The 25,023-nt window shown below is 44.4% G+C and overlaps 1 long non-coding RNA gene across 1 annotated transcript in view; it reads right to left on the bottom strand.

The window, feature by feature from the left end:
* LOC137544518 (uncharacterized) overlaps positions 1-7,582 on the bottom strand; it is a 54,798-nt gene extending 47,216 nt beyond the window's left edge. Inside the window, exon 1 of the long non-coding RNA XR_011025891.1 lies at positions 7,493-7,582. This is a non-coding gene — a long non-coding RNA (uncharacterized lncRNA). The remainder of the gene's footprint in view (positions 1-7,492) is intronic.
* Positions 7,583-25,023: the final 17,441 nt, after the last annotated feature.

Raw genomic sequence — 25,023 nt, 5'->3', positions numbered from 1 at the left:
TTAACTTTTAAAGAAGGGTATTTTGCAAGGAGAGGTTTGTACAATAATTTGCATAATATCTCCCAAAGTTAAAAAAAACAAAACAAAAAAACTTGTGTGTTAGTAATTCTTGGGCGAAGTCACCACTCTTTGCTTCTGCCATACTTATCATGGAGCAGCATAATGAAACAAAATATTAATACGGTTTTGGAAGGGGCTTACTTGTTTTTTTAGCTGTTAAAAAAACTTTTTTTCTTCAAAGCCCCTCCTTTCTCACACACTGTACATGGACACTTGTATGCTTAAAAAATACATCACTTGTTTGGTTTACTGCAAGGTTGCTGCAAATTTACGATATCTGAAGATAATGCAAGTGGTCTACCCACCAAACAATAAAGCCAGGATGGGACTGACTGACATTTGCCCTTTGGGTACAGAAAGTTATGGTATTTTTTTTTCACATTGCCCAGGTAGGATGAGATTGAATATTACCTTGTGATTATGGCCATTTTGAGCTAAAGATTAACATGCGAGGAAATCCAGATAAACGCCACATTATTAAAATGGAAGAATGGGGAGAAATGTTACAACACTGAATATGGCTTCTATGCAGTCTCATCAACTCCTTCACTGCACATTCCTTCACCTCCTCCTTGAGTTCTACTGAAGTGAGAGAGATATGGAGGTTGACAAATTGATTTCTTTGTCTGGCTGTCCTGATGATTTTTCTGGCATAGAAGTGTCTGAATCACACACCTAAAACAAGCATTTGGCTAATCTAGTCATACTTAACCTCCTTGCCAGTCTAATTCCCGCCGGCAAGGAGGCAGCGCAGAACTTTTTTTTTATTATTTATTTTTTAATCATGTAGCGAGCCCAGGGCTCGCTACATAATAGCCGCTGAGCGGCGGCATCCCCCCACCCACTCCGATTGCCTTTGCCATGGCGACGGGGCGGGATGACGTCATGGACGCCGGGACGTCACAGGGAAACCCGATCCGCCCCTCAGCGCTGCCTGGCACTGATTGGCCAGGCTGCGCAGGGGTCTGAGGCGGGGGGGTGGCTCAGCTTGGCGGGTAGTGGTGAATCGACGGGTAGCGGTGTCGATCGCGTACTACACGCAGCTAGCAAAGTGCTAGCTGCGTGTAGGAAAAAAAATGATGCAAATCGGCCCAGCGGGGCCTGAGAAATCCGCCTGCACAGGTTACTGGGATCGGGATAACCGGCAAGGAGGTTAAAGAGATTCTAAAGTGAAATATATATATATATATATATATATATATATATATATATATATATATATATATATATATTAACTTATGTGTCTGGAAATTTTGAATAAACATGACTGCTATGTGAGGGTCTCTCCATCCAGAGCCATGCGATGCCAAAAGACGCTGTTTGACATTATCGACGATACTGCGTCTCGCACCGTGATTGACCTTGATACAGTAACCTTTTTGAAGGTTTCAAGTCCTATTCTTCCAACGTTCTACGCACTACCAGAGGTCCATAAAAATCTGAATAGACCACCGTGGCGCCCGATAGTGTCGAGCCAAGGTTCCCATACGGAGCGTGCAAGTATTTATATTGATAGACACCTTCAACCATATGTACAATCGCTTCCGTCATACATGCGTGACTCATCTCATCCTTTACAGGCTCTGTATGGTTTGCAGCTTCTACCAGGCACTTTTCTAGTGGCTCTGGATGTGGAGGCCCTCTATTCCAGTATACCACATCATCTAGGAGTAGAAGCGACTGGTGTTTTTTGGAGTGAGTTGGGAATTAAACATACGGCTTACAATATGTTTCTGTTGACTCTTCTAGATTTCATTCTGACTAATAATATATTCTTGTTTGAGGGTATTCACTACCTCCAGGTGCTGGGGGCTGCGATGGGCATGACGTGTGCTCCGGCATATGCCAACCTGTACCTGGGGGCGTGGGAAAGGGAATTGTTTGCTGACGATGAACTTTCGATGTACCTGTGCCACGTCTTGGCCTGGCACAGGTACATTGATGATATCTTGATCTTCTGGACGGGAGATCTTGGCCTTTTTTCCAAGTTTGTAGAGATCATTAACAATAACACTTGTAATCTATGATTTACCATGCAAGTGAGCCCTTCGGAGGTTCCTTTTTTGGACCTATTGATCTCGGATCTCTGGCGATGGCCATATCTCGACACGTTTATATAGGAAAGCAACGGCCACTAATTCCCTGTTGAGGGCAGAGAGCTCCCATCCTACACACATCATTAAAAGCATCCCTACTGGGCAATATTTGTGTGTTCGACGCAATTGCTCAGAGGATTAGGTGTTTCATGAAGAGGCTGCCCGTCTGAGATCGAGATTCTGAGAGAGAGGATATAGTGACAAAAACCTGATTAAAGCATACAAAAGGGCAGATGCGAGTATGAGAACTATTTTAACTGGGAAAAGACATTTTGGTGGGAGGGAGGAACAAACATCTAGATTTTGTACTAAATTTTCTGCACAACATCCTGAGGTTTCCAGAATGATTGAAAAGCATTGGCATATACTTGCGAATGATGCCAAATTGAGCACCATAGTTTCAGAAGTCCCCCTTTTTTCTTTCCGTAGGGCGCCCTCTTTACGTGATTCTTTGGTTAAAAGCCATTTTGTTGACCCTCAAATCTCTACCAAACATTGCAGGACCACGGGTACATATACCTGTGGTGGCAGCTCTATGTGTCGTTATATTCAGGTAGGAAATTCTATTCGGCTAAGCAATGGGAGGGATTGGTCCCTATCACATTATGTAAACTGTAGCAGGACTCTTGTGGTTTATCTCTTGATCTGCCCATGTGGAGCAATCTATGTAGGCAAAACCAAAAATGAAATCTCACCCTAGTGGCCAAACACTTTAAATCATTGCATGGAGGAAAATATAACTCATTACGGTTTGTTGGTCTGGATAGGATTCGTGGCTCATTAAGAGGGGGCAATATGGATCGCTTGCTCTTACTGAAGGAGGCGAGATGGATATTTGACTTGAATGCTACCAAATATCCTGGTCTGAGTGAAAATATAAGCTATGTTCCTTTTCTGCCGCTCTAACAATTGCCCTCTATTGCATCCCTGTCGGTCTGTTGTTACCTCTCCTCCCACGTCGGGCTGGGGGTGTTGACTCTTCATCTCACATACCCTATTTGGCTATTAATGTTATGTTTGAATTACAGCGAATTTTACTGCAAATGTTTTTTCCTATATGGATTTGCCCCTTGGGATTGGCGCCGCATATAATTTGCTGTGCCACTACTTTTTATTAGGGGACATATTATCTTCATAGTATGTGATTGATATGCCGCTGCTTTATTGATTAGATTGCCAGCATGAATTATTTATGATTATTACCTGTTTGTATGCATTTATTTGCATTGTTGACGAGTGATGGTCTCGCGCACACCCTCTGTGTTCCCGCCGTCCGATCCGCCCGCTCTGCGCTCTGATTGGCCTGCGTGCAGGGGGCGGGGCTTGTCGGACGCGCGGGGCACGCTATTGGTTGGCTCGCCCGTCGTGTCTGCCCGCTCCGACCCCCGCTGGGGTGGGGGCAGAAGGGGCCGTGCGCTGCAGGCGGATTGGCTGGCGGCAGACACATAGGTTGCGTGTCACAGATGTACAGACACACCTCCTGAAGAAGTCGGCAGCGCCGGCGAAATCGATTGAGGACGGAGGATGCTTCATGGTGGCATTTGACCTGCTCCCCATCTTCCGTTAATTCCCGGGAATTATCTCCACCTCCCAGCTACCAGTCACCAGCGTCATTAAGAGCCCATTGGGCAACTTTGTTATGCTTCATGGCAGCACTAGCTCATCTTGCTCTCTGAACTTTATGCATAGTGCTGTAGTGCGCCTGAGCTCGGCTTGTCTGCCTTCACAGTGAGCTTGCTTGTATCTGTGCTTGTGCTCATCATTGCCAGCTGCTGTCTGCATGAACTGTGCTAAGATTCTGCATATGATACTCACTCTGGCTTCACACTATGCCTATGTCTGTGCTCTGCAATACTGGCCGCTGTCTGTTTGGATTTTGCTAAAACTTTGCATTAACATCCATTCTGGCTCTATATCATGAAGAACATTCTGAGTTGGAGATCACTTGATGCTGCTGCATAATTACTATGAACTGTGGAATTGCTGAGTATGCTTACCAAGCGGTGTTTGATTTATCCTGTCGCAATTTCCATGTGGAGCATAAGTCATCCATCATATCAGCTGTATTCAGAACATTTGCTACTGTCAACAGCTATGCTATAGAAGCTATACTGGGAGTTGAGGATCCACAGTATCTGATTCACCCACATCTCTCCCAGGAGTTTGAGTGCAATTTTTGATCACTTTTTTCTACTATGCATGTGCTAGATTGGACTATTATTGTTTTTTAAGGGCTGTGCAGCCTTAGTATTAAATTCATGTGCACATGAGTTACAGCTCTATTGGAGGTATTTGTGGGTATTGATTTGGGTGGTTCTGGGAATGGGGGCGGAGGGAGATGGGACAGTTTGCGGTTATGTGTTTTTATATATATATTTTTTCCTGCAAGTGCTAAATAAAGTTTTGTATTCTTACATTAAATATATTTGTATTCAATCGGGTCACACCCCTCCCATACTCCATCTCAATAGGTTCTTTATACTGTGTGTATATATATATATATATATATATATATATATATATATATATATATATATATATATACTTACCTGGGGCTTCTTGCAGCCCACTGGAGTTGTCCTGTGCCCACAACGTCCTCCTGATTCCCTCCGGCCAGCAGCGGCAACCCCTGCAAAGCTGACCTGCCGCCACCAGTTGGCTACTGCGCATGTGTGGCTTCGAGCCGCGCGCACCCTGATCGCTCTCCCACGGCCGGGAGTGTTTTTCACATTCCTAATTATCAGGAAGTTGAGTGAGGGTCTGCAACAGAAAAGACCAGACGTTTGTTGCATGGAGCATGGGGGAGGCAAGTCGGCATTCCCTGCCCACTTGCTGCTGCTTTCATTTCTGGAGGACGGATCACTGAAGGGGGGCCCGAGATGACGGAGGGAGAAGTCGGTCCCCCTTCTCTGGGGCTGTGTGTGCCTGCTGCTCCCCCTCATGCTATAACACTCGGACACCTATAAGCTTCCTATATTGGGGGCCCCAATATCTAGCTATGTATTCTGGGGGTACCTATTCCTGGCTATACTGGGGGAACCTATAGCTGGCTATACTGAGGCACCTATACCTTGCTATATATACTGGGCGCCTATACCTGGCTATATTGTGGGCACCTATACCTAATTATTTATACTGGGAACTTATACCTGGCTATCTATACTGGGGCACCTATGCATGGCGCACCTATAACTGGCTATCAATACTGGGAGGACCTATACCTGGCTATACAGGGGCCACATATACCTGGCTATATTGGGGCCACATATACCTGGCTATCTATACTGGGGGCACCTATACATAGCTTTCTATACCAGTCTACCTATACTGGGGGCACCTATACCTGGCCATCTATACTGAGGGTACCTATACTAGGCTACCTGTATTGGGGGCTCCTATAACTGGCTATCTCAACTGGGGGCATCTATTCCTGGCTTTACTGGGGGAACCTATACCAGGCTACCTATACTGGGGGCACCTATAACTGACTACCTCTACTGGGGGCACCTATACCTGGCTATACTGGGGACACCTATACCTGGCTATCTATACTGTGGGCACCTTTTCCTGGCTATCTCTACTGGGGGCATCTATACCTGGCTATACTGGGGACACCTATACCTGGCTATCTATACTGCGGGCACCTATTCCTGGCTACCTATACTACAGGCACCTATACCTGGCTATCTCTAATGGGGGCACTTACACCTGGCTATACCCGGGCCTCTTTACCTGGCTATCTATACAGGGGGCACCTATACCTAGCTATATGGGGGGCACCTATACTTGGCTATACAGGGGGCATCTATACCTGGCTATACTGGTGGCACCTATTCCTGGCTATCTATACTGGGGCACCTATACCTGGCTATCTGCACTGGGGGCACCTACTGTATACCTGGCTACCTATACTGGAACACCTATACCTGGATTCCTATACTGGGAGCACCTATACCAGCCTACCTACACTGGGGGCACCTATACCAGGTTACCTATACTGGGGGCACCTCTTCGTAGCTACCTATACTGTAAGTATGTTGTTTTTTTTATATCCTGCCTGCCTTTCCAAATCCTGTTTTTTTTTTTTGGGGGGGGGGGCATCCAAAGTTTTGCAGGGGGGCCCAGTGATCTCTAGTTACGCCACTGAAATTGTATATTATAGTTTTATTGACTGCAGTATTTCATTTTATTAAGACCCCATGTTAAAATAAATATTTATTTACAATGCATTTTTGTGTGGGAAGATACCGTGAACACACAAGTGAATTAACCACAATACAAATCATGTTTTTTTTTCTTTTAAGTGCTTTTAAATTCAGAAAATTTTCAAAAAAAAGTGAATTCAACTAAAGGAGAAATGTGACCAGATCCATCACATTTCAAGGAAGGAAAATAATTGGAAAATTAAGGTTTTTAGAATATGGTCTGCTCTGTTTAGCCCATGTTACTTTTGCATTGCATGAACTACTGTATTACTGCGATAAGGAAATGCCACTGTTTAAATGTGGTAAACATGCCTTTTTTCCCATTTACTCGGCTTGGTGCCATGTACAGCAAAAGTGTTACCCTACAATAATAAGCAATATTTATACTATCCATGCTTAAACAAACACTTGAAAGGAATTATGATTGTAATGCTGCAGTGCCTTGTTTCCATAGTAACCTGTAGGCTAAAGGGCATTTTACTACTTCATATGTTCGCTTTTGTTTATCCCTACCAAAGCACAATAGAGCAGGATGTGTGAATGATTAGTGTTACTATGGTAACAGCATAGATGAGAAGGCCTGTTGAGGGGTGTTGACATGCCCAGTTACTGTGGCCTGTTTAGCATGGCATACGCTTGCTGCACTCGTATAACTCTTTTGTATGGTACTTTAATGGCCACACCTTAATTGGATTTTGTTAGGTTTCTTGAAAAAAATATTTGAGTTGGCATCTTGGATTTTCTGATGAGTATGTCACTTTGCTTTCTTTGTAATAGACTAGCTAAAACAGTATAGACAAATTTGTATAATGGCCAGTTTTTATATCGCAAGTAGTTTTTTTCCCTCAAACCACATTTCAACTGAAAACAGCTTGAATAATTAGCCAGCTAAATGTTCAAAAATAAAAAAAACAAAAAACTTTCTTTACGTTTTCATACTATTTTAAAGATTGCTGACATAAGTGGATAACTTCCAAAAGTGTACCCTGGAAAAATAAATCAATCCCTCGCAATTCGTTTCAGTGTGTGAAAGTTAAAGTGAAGCTCCGGACTAAAAATCTACTCAGCAGCACTGGAAAGGCTTGGTGTTTCTTTTAAAGTTTCACTGCATCAGAACTTTGTTTTACTTACCAAAGCATGATTTTTAGCTGCATTTCTAGCGAAGCTCCTCCCCATCAAAGAAAACTGCCCGGGCTTTTTTTCCCTGATGCTGTGCAAAGCGTGATGGGATTTCCTATGTTGTTATTCACATTGCCTAGCAACTGGGAGGGGTGATCAGGACACAGTACAGTTGGAACTGTGTCTCATGCTCCCTGTCACCTCCTTTCAACCATAAAGATAGCTGCCCCATGAAATCACAAACATTTGCCTGTTCTTTTAAAACAGGGTGGGTAAGAGATTATATTACCTATCTATGTTAATTAACATAACTAATGTAACTTAATGACAGACAGCATGTTTGTTTAGGCTGGAGTTCCTCTTTAAAGAGAACCTGTACTGAGTAAAATTGTTTAAAATAAACACATGAGGTAACTTCAATTGAACATTACATAGTTATCTTGCCATCAGTTCCTCTCAGAAGCTCACCATTTTCTTCTTACAGTGATCCCTTCCAGTTCTGACCACATTTTGTCAGAACTGAAATAAATCAGGTGCTGTCAGTTATATATCAGTTGCTGTCAGTTACAGCCGAGAGGAGAACTGATGTGTCCATGTTTCCCTATGGCTCAAGTGGGTGATGTTACAGTTTAACTGTGTGCTGACCAGGAAGCTGTTATGGTGCAATGGCCATTTTCAAAATGGAGGACGGAGAATTCCCTTGATCACAGTGAACAAACAGGATGCAGGAGAGGAGAAAGAGATTGAGGAGTAGATTACATGGGAGGTACGTATGACCTGTGTATGGTGATTTTAACTTTTCATTTTCAGTTCAGGTTTTCTTTAAGTAAAAAAATCTGTTCAGTCAACACATGGAAGAGTCATAGCTATAACAGTATTTAAAGTCCTGTGTTTTAAAATGAATTATATGAACACAGATAATAGTGGATTGGAGAGCAATAACCGCATTTGCATGTTAATATGCAGGGGCGTAGCAATAGGGGTTGCAGAGGTAGCCACCGCATCGGGGCCCTTGGGCCAGAGGGGTACCGAAGGGCCCTCCCTCAACTACAGTATTAGCTCTCTATTGGCCCTATGCTCATAATAATCACTTCTATAGATACTTTGAATAGTGATAATCATTAACAAACTGTTCCCCATTCCCTTCTTGCACCTCAGACACTGTAGTTGCCATTGGCAGGTTTTGGTGCGCCGTATCAATTGCTATGTATAGAGTGCTTGAGGGGCCCCATTGTAAAACTTGCATCGGGGCCCACAGGTCCTTAGCTACGCCACTGTTAATATGTCTGCACAGTAAAAAGATTCCTTTAAAGGATGTATGAGGCAAATAAAAAAAAAATCAGATTTACTTACCTGGGGCTTCCTCCGGCCCCCTAGAAGCCCATGTGTACCTCACTGCAGCTCCGCTCTCAGCCAGTCTCCTGGGATCCCCTCCGTAGTGGGCACTGGCCCGGATAGGCTGGCAGCTTCTACACATGTGCATGCACGCGCTGCTCGCAGTGGCGCTCCTGTGGCCGGGAACTGCTGATGGGTGTCAACTGCTGATGGGTGGTTTGCATTACAGAAAATCAGGTGATTGCTCCTGGCAGTTTGGCAGCCGACAGTGCAAGCAACATGTTTGTGTTCGTGTGAAAGGTCCCTTAGATGTTTTGTTGGGAGGTTACTATGGCTTTTGGTTACTACTGCATTAGCCCTTAAAATCATTTTCCTAGCTTGGTGTAATTGCCTTCTTAAAACAGAAGGAAATTTGCAATAATTCAGTTATAAGTGAACATTTGTGGTTACCCACAATGCCCTACTGAATATGCAAATTATCCCTTTTTGCCCTTGTGAAGCCAAGCAAGCATCCAGAACCGCTGGTTTATAGCAAGCCTATAGCTTTAAGTTTTACACAGCCATATCAAACCCACATGTAGACAGCCTGTTTCGGACTTTTGGTCCTCATCAGTACATGGCAGAGATTGATAAGGCTGTATGAAATATGGCTTGGACGAGAACAACAGAGTAACCAAGCAGCTCAGGGTGACCCAAACTACTAGGAATGTATAGGGGATAAAAGGAACCAAAAAGCCCTCCTACTAAAAAAGCAAAGCTTGGTGTAATTGCCTTCTTAAAACAGAAGGAAATTTGCAATAATTCAGTTATAAGTGAACATTTGTGGTTACCCACAATGCCCTACTGAATATGCAAATTATCCCTTTTTGCCCTTGTGAAGCCAAGCAAGCATCCAGAACCGCTGGTTTATAGCAAGCCTATAGCTTTAAGTTTTACGCAGCCATATCAAACCCACATGTAGACCAAAAGTCCGAAACAGGCTGTTTAAATACGCTTTCTCATATTTGGATTCACCTGTGTATGTAGGTCAGGGGTCACTGAGCTTACCAAGCAAATTTTAGTTCTAATAATTCGTTCTAAAGGTTTTGGAATCAATAAAATGACAACAGTCATAGGCAAACGCAGGGGGGGGGGGGGGATTACAGCTGCCCAGAATCCCCCCTCAGACCAGGGCCGGTGCATTGTCTGGGAACTGGCACAAGTTGAGACACCAGAATATCTGCAGGTATCCTGCAGCTCACAGCACTGCTCCCTTTCTTTCCCTGCTACAGTTGACTTTGGATGGAGCAGCAGCGTGTGTACAGAGCATGGAACAGCTCTGGTGTGTGAATGCTTCACTTTCCCCTGCATTACCAATGTCGGCTGTCCTAATTATTATCTGTATCCAAACTGCTTCTTCGATCCCGTTGTTGGTCGGTCGGGAAATTGCATTATGTGTACCCAGCATGATGTCCTACCATATTTTATACTATATTGTGCGTGGCTGAGGAAGACCTTTCAGGAATCCCCATCCCCCCCCTTGAAAGTCCTGGGTTTGCCCCTGAGTGCCCAAATTTATGCACCTGCCTAATTTTATTTAAACAATTATTGCACACTTTCTGTAAATCCAATAAACTTAATTTCACTTCTCAAATACCACTGTGTGTGTCTCCTATATGATATATTTAACTGACATTTTTTATCGATTTATACAGGAAAATCATGACAAATAACAAGGTTGCCCAAACTTTCGCATCCCACTGTATACATATATATATAGTGGGAGATCAGTCTCAAGGCAAAGGGGCAGAGTTCAAACTCTTGTTTATTAGCTGGCTAGTGTACTGATGATGCTGTTGCCTCTGATGTGGGATTTGGGCTTTGGACCAGGGTTTATCTCCTGGCTCAAGGCAGTATGTAAAACAGTAAGGGCCGATTTCCACTACACGTGGTGTGATACGACTACATAGCCACATCACACCACGGCTGAACTAAAAACAATGAATGGCAATGGAATAGTTTCCATTGCGTGCTGGTTATGCGGCACGATTAAAAAATCTGCAGCATGCTGCAGATTCTTGCACGGGCGCATCCGCGACCCATCTCCTCCCATGGGCGGCTGCTTTTCCCGATCTGGAAGTGACGCGAATGGGAGCAAAAGTAATGCGTAGCCACATTGCATCCTTTCAGATCCCATTCGCCAGTGGGAATGAGCCCTAAGGCTCCCTATTGATCTCGGTTGGCCGAGGAGTGCACCTTAAGTGGCTGGCGCTTTGAATCTGCCAGGGAAAAAGCACAATATAAATGTTATGTGTCTTGTCTAGCTTTTATTTCAGCAGCATAAGAATATGAAATCAAAAATATGCACTTCCAGGATGCAGTCACAGGCATCAAAAAAGGAACTTCAGCTCTGCTGAGCTTTTTACATGTCCTGCGTTCTTTATAAATCTCTGAGTTATTATTATTTAGTATTTATGTAGCGCAGACATATTACGCAGCGCTGTACAGAGTATATAGTCTTGCTACTAACTGTCCCTCAGAGGGGCTCACAATCTAATCTCTACCATAGTCCTATGTATATGTATGTATATGTGTGTATTTATTGTAGTCTAGAGCCAATTTAGCGGAAGCCAATTAACTTATCTGTATGTTTTTGGGATGCGGGAGGAAACCGGAGTGCCCGGAGGAAACCCACACAGACACGGGGAGAACATACAAACTCCTTACAGATGTTGACCTGGCTGGGATTCGAACCAGGGACCCAGCGCTGCCAGGCGAAAGCGCTAACCACTACGCCACCATGCTGCCTCACAGAGGCGCTTGGTGTATCCTGGACTCAATGCGGTCGTATGCTCCCTACTTTTATTGCCTGAAGAAGCAGGACTATACCTGTGAAACGCGTTGCAACTTTTCGTGGAGTATGCCAATAAAATTTATGTCTATTTATATTCGCAGTTTCTAGTGTATGCTTATAGGAGGTAAGTCCACCACTGCCTTCCAAGCATTTTTAATCTTTTAATAAGTTGGTTTTATCCTTCTGGTGCCTCTGTTTACTAGGTAGTACTTGCATCCACCCTTGGTGGAGGGGGATCCCCTTTTTTTTCCTACCTACAGAGAGCGACTTCTTAATTCTGAGTGGGGACAGGACAATCTCCTCACCTGCCTACACAGTGGTTGCCTTGGAGGTAACCCTGGTTTGTGAGTATATACAGTGGTGTGAAAAACTATTTGCTCCCTTCCTGATTTCTTATTCTTTTGCATGTTTGTCACACTTAAATGTTTCTGCTCATCAAAAACATTAACTATTAGTCAAAGATAACATAATTGAACACAAAATGCAGTTTTAAATGATGGTTTTTTATTATTTAGTGAGAAAAAAAACTCAAAATCTACATGGCCCTGTGTGAAAAAGTGATTGCCTTGTTAAAAAATAACTTAACTGTGGTTTATCACACCTGAGTTCAATTTCTGTAGTCACCCCCAAGGCCTGATTACTGCCACACCTGTTTCAATCAAGAAATCACTTAAATAGGAGCTATCTGACACAGATAAGTAGACCAAAAGCACCTCAAAAGCTAGACATCATGCCAAAATCCAAAGAAATTCAGGAACAAATGAGAACAAAAGTACTGTAATTGAGATCTATCAGTCTGGTAAAGGTTATAAAGCTATTTCTAAAGCTTTGGGACTCCAGCGAACCACAGTGAGAGCCATTACCCACAAATGGCAAAAACATGAAACAGTGATAAACCTTCCCAGGAGTGGCCGGCCGACCAAAATTAACCCAAGAGCGCAGAGAAAACTCATCCGAGAGGCCACAAAAGACCCCAGGACAACACCTAAAGAACTGCAGGCCTCACTTGCCTCAATTAAGGTCAGTGTTCATGACTCCACCATAAGAAAGAGACTGGGCAAAAACGGCCTGCATGGCAGATATCCAAGGCGCAAACCACTTTTAAGCAAAAAGAACATTAAGGCTCGTCTCAATTTTGCTAAAAAACATCTCAATGATTGCCAAAACTTTTGGGAAAATACCTTGTGGACCGACGAGACAAAAGTTGAACTTTTTGGAAGGTGCGTGTCCCGTTACATCTGGCGTAGAAGTAACAGCATTTCAGCAAAAGAACATCATACCAACAGTAAAATATGGTGGTGGTAGTATGATGGTCTGGGGTTGTTTTGCTGCTTCAGGACCTGGAAGGCTTGCTGTGATAGATGGAACCATGAATTCTACTGTCTACCAAAAAATCCTGAAGGAGAATGTCCGGCCATCTGTTTGTCAACTCAAGCTGAAGCGATCTTGGGTGCTACAGCAGGACAATGACCCAAAACACACCAGCAAATCCACCTCTGAATGGCTGAAGAAAAACAAAATGAAGACTTTGGAGTGGCTTAGTCAAAGTCCTGACCTGAATCCTATTAAGATGTTGTGGCATGACGTTAAAAGGGTGGTTCATGCTAGAAAACCCTCAAATAAAGCTGAATTACAACAATTCTGCAAAGATGAGTGGGCCAAAATTCTTCCAGAGCGCTGTAAAAGACTCGTTGCAAGTTATCGCAAACACTTGATTGCAGTTATTGCTGCTAAGGGTGACCCAACCAGTTATTAGGTTCAGGGGGCAATTTCTTTTTCACACAGGGCCATGTAGGTTTTGAGATTTTTTTCTCACTAAATAATAAAAACCATCATTTAAAACTGCATTTTGTGTTCAATTATGTTATCTCTGACTAATAGTTAACGGTTTTTGATGAGCAGAAACATTTAAGTGTGACAAACATGCAAAAGAATAAGAAATCAGGAAGGGGGCAAATAGTTTTTCACACCACTGTATATTTTGTACTGTACTATATTTTACATCTTCCAGTACATACTACACTATATTGGGCTCTCGGTGTCAATTTTTCTGTACCATTCTGTTCTGGTTCACTTAAACACTCCTTACTGGATAGGTACTGACTCTAGCCAGGATTCAAACCCTGGTCTTCCACGTCAAAAGTAGAACTCAATAGGATATGGTGTAAAGAACTCGCTGGGCTTAATATCGGCCAAGCGAGTTCTTTTTCCCCCCGGGGGGTGTTAACTGAAATTGGATTATGTAATGGGAGCATCATCTAATTTAAGAACTAAGTTGTAACGATCGGTGAAGCACAGAGAGGATCTGATTACCGGTGATCTGCAGTATCACGGGGAATACAGATGTATACCAGATTATAAGTGATCTGCAGTATCACCGATAATCCGATATACCAGCTAACCTCTGTTCACCTGAGTAGAGTGTAGTGTTTGGGTGTAACAGTAACACTTAGAGGACTAGGCCTCAGTGCAGTAAGGAGTGCTGCACGGATTCCTTCCGAAGACCTGAACCCTCCAAGACGGGAGGAATCAGACTGACAGTAGGAAGGATTGTCTGAAAGTGACTCTCTGGAGGAAGTGTCACTAACAGGACGGGGAACCGCCTCCAATCGTAAGGTCGGTTCTCGAGGTCTTACAAGTCAGGTCGTAACACACGGACAGATAAGGTACAAATACAGAAAGCGGAGGCGGAGTCTAAGGTACAGGCAGGGTTCGGCAACAGGGTATCAGAAATATCGAGGTACAAGATCAGGAGGCAGAAGCAGAGTCTAAGGACGAGCCGGGGTTCGGCAACAGAGAATCAATCAAACTAGTACTTTAGCTATCAACAGAATCTAGCTAAGTGTAGGATTACAGCTCCAGCTGGTCCCGGCACACTTAAGGATCTGACTACAGGTCTGAGTGCTCCCACGTATGTGGTCGCAACGCCAGACACCAGGGAAATGACCAGCTAGCAGTATATATACACATGCATCTCTCCAGCACCTCCCCAAGTGCTTGACCAATGAGGAGTGGAGCCAGAGTCAGCTGACCAACCTGGTCAGCTGACTCACTTCTGGCTGTCATAAGTTCCCTGCCTGAGTGCGCGCGCATCACTGTAAACCTGGAGGCAATCCCTCCGGTCCCCCATGTGCGGGGTTGGCCGCACCGCTAGCCGTACGGGCGGCGGCCTCTCCGCGCTGGGACCCAGTGGCGTTCCGCCATGCCTTTAGTGGGAGCAGCCGCCTCACTCTGAGCAGAGGCGGCTGCTCCTCCGCGCCTCCTTACATAAGTGCTGGCGAGTTCAACAATAGAATATTGCCCAGTCTGTATTTCTTGTGTAAAAGGAGATGAAATTATTTTGCAATCTCTTTAAAGATTTCCAGGTGTGGGTTGTAGGTGACAATCATTGGGACATGGCCCTTTTCCTGGTTTTCCTTAGAGGTACTTATTTTATTTAAGTACTTAAGTACGTATTTTCAAGGAGAGATATATGTAAAAATATTCCTGACACAATAACAAATTCTTAAAAATGACATTTTGACAAATGACAAAAATGACACGATATATTCCATTGCTCTGTAAAAAGTAAGAAAGGAACATGGGGTACATAATACAGACCATCGTGTACACCAATGTACATAGTTGGTGACAAACTTCAAAATCAATATGGAATACAGAATTAGTGATTTGTAATGACTGTGATAAAAGTAACATGATGAATAAAATGTATATTGAATTCCCAGACACAAAAGAGAGCCCTGCCCTTGCGAGCTTACAATCTAAAGGAATAGGGGGAAACAAGAGGCGGGGTAGTATGCAATAAACATGGGGTAGTATGCAATAAACATATATAGGCAGTGTGTTTTAGGATATTTTGTAGGAGTCCAATTTGGTCTTGGGAAAAAAGAGAAGCAGCCTAAGGTAGAGCATATGCTTGTCGGAACAAGTGAGTTTTTAGATAGCGCTTAAAGGTGACAAAGTTTGGAGAGTGACGGATGTGTTGTGGGCGGACTCAAAGTGCCAGAGCTGCATCCACTAGGACGCACTCCATAGGCAGTAGCAGTGTTAGGGAAACATGCCCAAGGTCTCCTACTGAATAGGTGCTGGCTTACTGAACAGGCAGAGCCGAGATTAGAACCCAGGTCTCCTGTGTCAGAGGCAAAGCCCTTAAAGAGGAACTCCAGTGAAAATAATGTAGTAAAAAAAGTGCTTCATTTTTTTACCATAATTATGTATAAATGATTTAGTCAGTGTTTGCTCATTGTAAAACCTTTCCTTTCCCAGATTCACATTCTGACATGTATTACATGGTGACATTGTTACTGTGGGCAGGTTATGTAGCTGCTCCTAGCTGTTTTGGCTGTTAGAGACAGCTGTAAACAGCTAATTTCTGTCTGTGAACATTGTTACATTGTTACATGTACCGCGGTACTCAGAGCTTCTTGTGGGAGGGGTTTCAGCACAAAATCAGTCATACAGCGCCCCCTGATGGTCTGTTTGTGAAAATCATTATATTTCTCATGTAAAAGGGGGTATCAGCTACTGATTGGGATAAAGTTTAATTCTAGGTTGGAGTTTCTCTTTAACCTTCCTGGTGGTAACCCCGAACGTAGTTCGGGGTAAGCCGCGCAGGAGGTTTTCTCAGGCCCTGCTGGGCCAATTTACTTACTTTTTTTTTTGCTGCATGCAGCTAGCACTTTGCTAGCTGCGTCAGCACACCGATCACCACCACCCCGCGCTCGATCGCCGCTATCCGTCACGCCGCGCGCCCCCCCCCTCAGACCCACGTGCGCTGCCTGGCCAATCAGTGCCAGGCAGCGCTGAGGGGTGGATCGGGACTCCCAATGACGTCACGACGGGATTTCCTGATCGAAGCGGGCGGGGGGATGCGGCTATCATGTAGCGAGCCCTGGGCTCGCTACATGAGTTAAAAAAAAACAAAAAAAACTGCTGCGCTCCCTCCTGGCGAAATTAATTAGACCGCCAGGAGGGTTAAAGAGACTCTGAAGTCTCTAAAAAATTCATTTTTTATTACAAAATCCCCTTTAACATAATAGTCCTACCTAAACCGCCGCATCCCCGCTGCTCTATGCTAACTAAATCTCCCCAAACTCCCCGGGGGGCACTCTGGGCAGCACTTCCATGTGAGAGGCAGGGCTATGAGCCGCAGCCCTGCCTCACACGCGTCTGTCAGTGGCGGATCTCCGCCTCTCCCCCGCCCCTCTCAGTCTTCCTTCACTGAGAGGGGCGGGGGAGAGGCGGAGAGCCACCGCTGACAGACGCGTGTGAGGCAGGGCTGCAGCTCATAGCCCTGCCTCACACGGAAGCTAATGCTGGCAGCAAAATCCACGACCAAGAAAGTCATGGATTTTGCAGGTGAGAGGGAGGGCGACTAAGGGGGGATTTAGATAGTTTACTGCTGCGGGGATGCAGCGGTTTAGTTAGGAATAATATGTTAAAGAGGATTTTGTTATAAAAAATTTATTTTTAAGAGACTTCAGTGTGTCTTTAGCCATTTACACTAAACATTAGTAGCACATATATGAGTCTCATATTGTTTCATGTACAGGAAGAGTTAAGGAACTTCAGTTATTATCTATGCAAAAGAGCTTATTTGAGCTCTCCGACTAATTTAGTCAGAGAACAATGCTTTTTTCTGAAGCACTTATTTCAACCTGTCACTTACTGTTTCTTGTTTGTTTAAGGTTTTACTGCAGAGCTAACGACCCTTTGAACTTCCCTGCTCTGTTTCATAGTTTAAAATACAGAGTATAGTTTGTAAACTGCAAAATTGACAGAATGAAGCAATGTTATAAAAAAAGCAATTTAACTGAGAATAAAGATATGAGACACTTTTCTTTGCTACTAATGTTCTATGAATTACCTGTAGTATACATACAATTTATTGTATCATAAGTTTTTTTTTCCGCTTCAGTGTTACTTTAAAAAAGAGGCCTGACATACAGAGGATAGTAGGAGCCGTGTGTCATGCTATACTTTCTAAAACATAACTTTTTTGCAGTGGCATAGCTTAGGAGCTTTGGGCCCCTGTGCGAGTTTTACAAGCACTCTATACATGACAATTAATATGGAGCTCCAAAACCTGCCAAAGAGAGCTGCAGTGTCAGAGGTGTAAACTGGGGAGCAGAACAGTCTATTAATGGTTACAATTAGTCAAAGCACATAAAGAGGTGATCATTGCTTTTGCTAATGTTTTGCTATTTGCAAAATTACGATTTGGATGAGAATTTGCATCTGCATCCGTTTCAAATGCAATACTGTAATAAATTATGCCCATCTTATGTGACATTTTTTAAATAAGAAAATATATTTTTTTTTATTTTTTATGTATTATTTAAGTAAAACAAATGTTAAATAATCATGTGCATGAGAAAGGGATATATGGAGGTATGCATATGGAGGTGGGACATATGGAGGTGTGCATCTGAAGCTTTGAATAAATAATAAATTGGCCAGCCCTGTTAAAAGTGATGCAGTTACTATTGACAAATTATGCATGGATGTGTACAATTTGAGCTACTGTGAGGCTACGTTTCCACTTGTGCGTTGCGATTCTCTCGCGGAAAACGTGTCAACGAATCTACATGCGGGTGCGGATTCGTTTGCGTTTCCATGTGGAATCGCTTGCGGTTTGCGCTATGTGGTTTTAACCATGTCAATGCCGGTAAGCATTGACATGTGTTTTTTATGACGCACGCGAAAACGCATGGAAAACCATAAGACAAAAACGCTTGCGGTTTTCCTATTCAATTACATTACCGGCAATTCGCGTGTGGGTGTGCGGCATGCAAATTCTGACGGCTCTGCCGTGCAGATTTTTTCTGCACAGCAGACCGCACAGAATTCCTGACAAGTGGAAACAGGCCCATCCACTTGTATTGGTTATGCGAATTTGCATGCGGACAACACATGCAAATTCGCGTTAGTGGAAACGGGCCCTTAGGGCTGGTGCACACCAGAGGAGTTTTTCTGAGCGTTTTGAGTTTTTAAATCTGCTGCTAATGTTATCCTATGTGTCTGTGCACACTGGAGCAATGAGGTTTTGTAAAAAATTAAGCGCCCAAATGCTAGAGGTTTCAAAAGCTCTTCCCAATGTAATGCTATGTTTTTTTTTTACAAAACCTTATTGCTCCAGTGTGCACAGACACATAGGATAACATTAGCAGCAGATTTAAAAACTCAAAAAGCTCAGAAAAACTCCTCCAGGCCTGTTTCTTGATAGAGAGTGGAAGATTATTTTATTGCAACAGCTGTAGAAATACGGGATATCAACCTCAAAAAGAAATCCCACCCGTCTCACCTTTAAGAAACCTACATAGGAAAAGCAATTGTAAGAGAGCGCAAGGCTATACACATAAAGATTCTATTCAAGCGGCCAAATAGTATCAAATAACAAGGACAGATGATAAAAACAATGACCCCCCTTTAAAACCAAATGTTGGCAGCAAAGGCACCTAATAATATTGCAGTTCTTGATGGGAGAGCACTCCTATTCCTGAACTAATCGTTCCAATCTTAAAGAGACTCTGTAACAAATTGTTTATCTTTATTTCTTCTATGCTATAAGTTCCTATGCCTTTTCTAATGTGGTCTGGCTTACTGCAGCTTTTCCTAATTGCACAGTAGCTGTGTTATCTCTGTTATATGATCTAATCTTCTCTCTATAGTCGGCACAGTCAGGCTGAGGCAGTCAGACTGGAATGTGCAGGGCTGCTTGTGATTAGCTAGAAGCTGTACACACCCCCTGCAGGCTCTGTGTGACTAACACACTCTGCTTAGCTGAGCCTATTAGAAGCTGGTTAGTTTGTTTGTAAACACTGCCTAAAACTGGCAATTACAAGCCAGGTTTGCAGCAGAGAATGGCAGAAACAGCACAGAGGGGACCAGGAGCACATAATGAATAGAATGGTATGCTTTTTATTGTAAGAATTTCAGAGTACAGATTCTCTTTAAGGCCCAATTTAAACTTGTTGCCGACCGTGATGTCCTGGTGGTTACAAACAGGGCCGGGCTGCCCATAAGGCGTGGTGAGGCGGGTTCCTCAGGTGGCAAAGTCTGGTCGTGGGTGGGGGGGGGGCCACCGAGCTGGAGGGGGTAGTAGTCAGACCCTCCCTCGCCCTGGGTCCCCCAATTTGCGCTCCCCCTCCAGCTATTAAGCGCAGCAGCGTAGTATCATTAGGCAGCAGGCGGGGATGACTCACCTCTTGCCGCCCACTGTACTGTAGGTGGACGGCATTGCAGGAAGTGACGAGAGTGGAAGCACGCTGGAACGCAGAAGAGGTGAGTCATCCCCGCCCACTGCCTAATGATACTACGCTGCTGCGCTTAATAGCTGGAGGGGGAGCGCAGATCGGGGGACCCAGGTGAGGGGTGAGTCCGATCTCCCCGCCACTGTACCCAATAGCCCTTCCTACCTGCTACCCCCTCCAGGCTACCTATTCTGGGGGAGGGGGTTATTATACAGGGGGTAGCGGCGGCATCTCACAATTTTGCCTCATGCGGCAAAAAGTCTAGAACCGCCTCTGGTTACAAATATACAGGATCCTGTACCTGTAAGAGTCACTTAAGGCAACCAAAAAAAAAAAATGAGTTTTACTCACCTGGGGCTTCTACCAGCCCCCTGCAGCCATCCAGTGCCCATGCAGTCTCGCTCCGATGCTCCTGTCCCCCGTCAGCAGGCACCTCCGTTTTCGGTGACAGGCCTGGGAACATGAGTGATTCTTTGCGTTCCTGGCCGCAATAGCAGTATAGAGGGAGCTAATGCGGCCAGGAACGCTAAGTATCACCCGCGTTCCCAGGCCTGTCGGCGCCTGTCGCCGAAAATGGAAGTGGCTGCCAGCGGTGGACAGGAGCATCGGAGCGAGACTGCGTGGTTGCCTTAAGTGTCCCTTTAATATTGCTCAACCCCATGTTTCACAAAGTACACACCTCTGGGAGTCACCCTTACAGAGTCATTATTGACACAATTTGTGTCCAACCTCCCCGCACATTATTAAGCATGGCATACTGAGCAGCAGTGATGTCACCAGATTATTTCATTGGAAATGATGTATGTATGAGCCCCTAAAAGACAAAAACCCTGCATCTGTGCAGTGTCAGGATCCCTCCTGTAGCATGTTCTGTCGGTTGCAGTGGAACTGCAACCGGGCAGTTCTGACTTATCTGCTTGCATTCGGTTGTGCATTCGCAATAAGTCTCATTGTCATTTGCAATCATTCAGAGCAGCTCAGGATGCTGTCAGGACTCCTCCTATTGCTTGCTGCAGTTGAACTTCAGCCAGATAGCCCTGGATTTCCTACATGCATGCTGTTGCATAATATTGCATGTATTTGTTACGAGAGTCCTTCAGCTAGCAGCTTGTAATCAAGCTGGCTCAGGATTGAGTAATTACCATTCAGTTGTGTGGGAATTTGCATGCCTGCATCCATTGGCTGATGTGGACATAAAAGTCTGCCTCCTATTTCAGACTCCACCCGACATAGCGTACAGCTCCCTGAGTTGTTGCTGGGTCATTCATGTGAATTGTATATTGCATTGTTTAACCTTGTTTCTTGCTTGAATGTTTGCTGTATCCGCGGGGATACAGTGAAGTCCTTCTGGTCCTGATAGCCTGGATTCTGCCATCCCCACGTTGGTAGTATTCCTTCTTGCCTTGTTCCTGAGGACGTAACTAAAGCAGCGGTTGCCATTAGTTATGCTCCTACCTGTTAGTCTTGTCTATGTCAGTCAGTGTGAATGTTTGCCGTCACTGGGGCAGCGACTAGATTGGCAAAGCATTCCGTCTGTCTGTCTGTTGTTTGCCTTGTCACTCAGCCTGAGGATTAGTGCGGCGTCGCACTAAGCAGCCATTGTATATTAATGCAACTTTCGTTACTCAATTAATGTATTTCAATGCGACTGCCAGACTGACTTAGATACGACCTTAGCTTTACTGACCATTCTCTCACCTAGTCCTTGTACCGCAGCCATCTGATCTAACGTGTATGACCTTAGCCTGTTACCGACTCTGATTCTGTCTAGTCCACTGTACCACTGCCATCTTATCTATCGTGTATGACCCTAGCCTGTTACCGACTACGTCTGTTGTGTATTGTATCACATAGCATCTAGCGTGATAGGTGGCCCAGAGCTGCAGTTGCTCTGGGCAATCTTGCTCCCTTGTTCATTAATCCTGTGGCCATCTGTGTAGCCTCTTCCATTACCCAGCTACATAGTCTTGAGCACACACGCTGACTCAGAAAAGTATACCCCCCAAGCATTACATGCAGCCTTTCTATCTGTCTACATACCTTTACACCAGCTTTCTCTTTATTAGTACCCCCTGCAATGTCCCTTGTAGTTGCATAGTTACAAGCGTACATGGTTAGTTTAGTTGAAAAAGACATCAGTCCATCAGATTTAACCATTTAAATTGGTTAAACACTGTCCTGCACTGTCACATATTGCAGCCGATTCAAAAGAAGGTGAAAAACCCTTACTAGACTTGGACCAATTATTTTTAAATGGGAAAAAAATCCTTCCCGACTCCAGATCGCAATCAGATAAAATCCCTGGATAAAACCACTGTTAGGAATTAACTAGTTATTATAGCCATGGATGTCCTTCAATTCAAGGAAAGCATACTACCCCCTGGTACCAGGGTCGGACTGGGACACTAAGGGCCCACCAGGAAGGTTTCAGCCTGGGGCCCACTCCCCCCCCACCCCCCAATTTGGGCTCACAGCCACATGTACTCTAGAAATTTTGTGCAGATGTTAGTGCTATATAATTAATTTGGTAGAACATTAGATTATGGTAGGGAATAGATTGTGAGTTCAGTCTACAACAGGGGGATGGCTACCAGCGGAGCATGCGCAGTGCGCCGCAGCAAAACGTGGCCATGCACTGGAACATGGGCGTGGCCATGATGGGTCATGGGCAGACCCAAAAATACACAAAATAAGTAGCGATGTTATTCCCAAAGAGTGGGTCTGACAAAATAAACTTTAGATAAAATAATCAAGTAGTAACAAGCCTCATGATAATTCATCAAGTAGTCAAATGCTGCTAAATAAAAATATCAAGTAGTCACACACCTCCAGATAAAATAATTAAATAGCCAGGTGCCTTACAGTAAACAAAAAAAAATAGCCAGATGCGTCAAAATAAAATAATTTAATAACCAAATGGGCCCTGTATACATAAATTAAGTAGCCATGTTCCCCAGAAAATAGAATTAAGTAGCCACGTGCCCATATATTAGGTAGCCAGGGCTGGCTGTGGAGGGCTGGGCGCTTTGCTGGGTGCTACTGCCTGCAATGCTGGGTAGCCTTGAACATGCAGGGCCTGGGGCAAGTGTCATATGAAGGGCCTAAAGCCTGAGTATAGTTTCCCCCAGTATAGGTAGCCAGCTATAGATGTCCACAGTATAGGTAGTTAGATATAGGTGCTCCCGGTATAAGTAACAAGTTATAGGTGTCCCCATTATAGGTAGTTAGCTATAGGCCCCAGTATAGGTAGCAAGTTATAGGGGTCCCATGTATAGGTAGTGAGCTATAGGTGTCCCCAGTATAGGTAGTTATATATAGGTGTCCCCAGTATAGGTAGCAAGTTATAGTTGTCCCCAGTATAGGTAGTGAGCTATAGGTGTCCCCAGTATAGGTAGTTATAGGTGTTCCCAGTATAGGTAGTTAGCTAAAGGTGTCCCCAGTAGTTAGCTATAGGTGTCCCCAGTATAGGTAGTTATAGGTGTCTCCAGTATAGGTAGTTAGCTATCGGTGTCCCAATATAGGTAGTTAAAGGTGTCCCCAGTAGTTAGCTATAGGTGTCCCCGGTATAGGTAGTTATAGGTGTCCCCAGTATAGGTATTTGGCTATTGGTGTCCCAGTATAGGTAGTTATAGGTGTCTCCAGTATAGGTAGTTGGCTATCGGTGTCCCAGTATAGGAAGCTAGCTTTAGGTGTCCCCATAGTTAGCTATAGGTGTTCCCAATAGCCTGGAAGGCGGAAGGTTGTTGGCACACAGCGGTGAAGAGGGGGCCCAACTCCCCCCTCCCTCACCTGGGCCTCCCATCCTTCTGCGCTCCCCCTCCAGTTTTTTGTGCAGTGGTGGGCTGGTGGCAGCGGGCGGGAAACGACCTCATCCTGGATCCAGATGCCAGTGTTCTGCCGCAGAGTCTCTGCGTGCCACGTATCTTCCGTCTCCAATGCTGCTCACTGTACTTCCGCTAATCAGGAAGTACAGTGAGAAGCATTGGAGATGGAAGACAAGTGACACGCAGTGACGCAGATCCCCGGCGCCTGGAACGCAGGAGAAGTAAGTAGTTCCCTGCCTGGTCGCTGCCATTGTGCAAAATTCTGGAGGAGGAAGTGCGGAAAAGGGGGGCACAAGATGAGGGAGAAGGGAGTTGGGCCCCCACCCCGCTGCTGTGTGCCCAAGCCCCCCTTTCCTGCGCTGCTACCCTCTCCTATCCTGCTGCTTGGTGCATTGCCTGGGAGGGGGCTAGGCCTACCAGGAAGATTCCAGTGTTCCTGGTAGCCTAGTCCGAGCCTGCCGGGTACGCTCATGCATGCTTTCTCTTGCATATCTGAACTAATTGAGTATTAATTAGGGATGAGCAAGAATGCCTCTCACAAAAATATTCTTGAACTTGAAGTGGTACCACAAATTTTTGGGGAACCAATTTCACAAATTCCATTAAAGTCATTGGGCTGACTTTAAGGCTAGGTTCACAGTTGTCAGTTGAATAACCCATGCATTATAATGTGTGACAATGAGTGTGAACTGCAGTGGAAACTGGACATAGAATTTAATGCAAACCTTGCATATTATTATTATTTATTGTATTTATAAAGCGTTAACATATTACGCAGCTCTGTATACAGCAAGTTAGAGTTAGAATAACGCTATCAGTTACAATGCAGTATGGGCAGTGAGTTGACATGCAGTATTATTCTGCAATGCAATTGAGCAATTAACCTTAAGGTAAATAGCAAAGCTCCTATACATGTTAGAACCATATGTAGGAGAACAGTAGCAACAAAAGAAAGGAAAGGTAAAAAAAAAAGCTAGTAAAGACCTTGTAGTTTTTCTTCCAGAAAATGGCAGTCAAAGTGACAGCAGGGAAATAGGATTTTTGTGTGATGGACACCAACAGAAGGCAGCATAAACATTAGAGCATGGAGGTGGGTCCTGAGATTAAGGGCCTCTACACACTGGCTGTGTTGCAAGGCAATTTTAAAAATTGCATGTGTTTTTTCAAATCGCAAGGTCTTTTGATAAATCAGGAAAATTGCGATGACCTGTACACAGTGGTGCAATGCATTTTTAGAAAAACGCAATCACAGTGACTGCTGCGCGTTTGCGATAGCGCTTGGTGATTTTCAGTGTGTAC

The sequence above is a fragment of the Hyperolius riggenbachi genome, chromosome 2 (assembly GCF_040937935.1).
Source record: "Hyperolius riggenbachi isolate aHypRig1 chromosome 2, aHypRig1.pri, whole genome shotgun sequence".
NCBI lineage: Eukaryota > Metazoa > Chordata > Amphibia > Anura > Hyperoliidae > Hyperolius > Hyperolius riggenbachi.
This window is presented reverse-complemented; position numbering and strand designations above follow the sequence as displayed.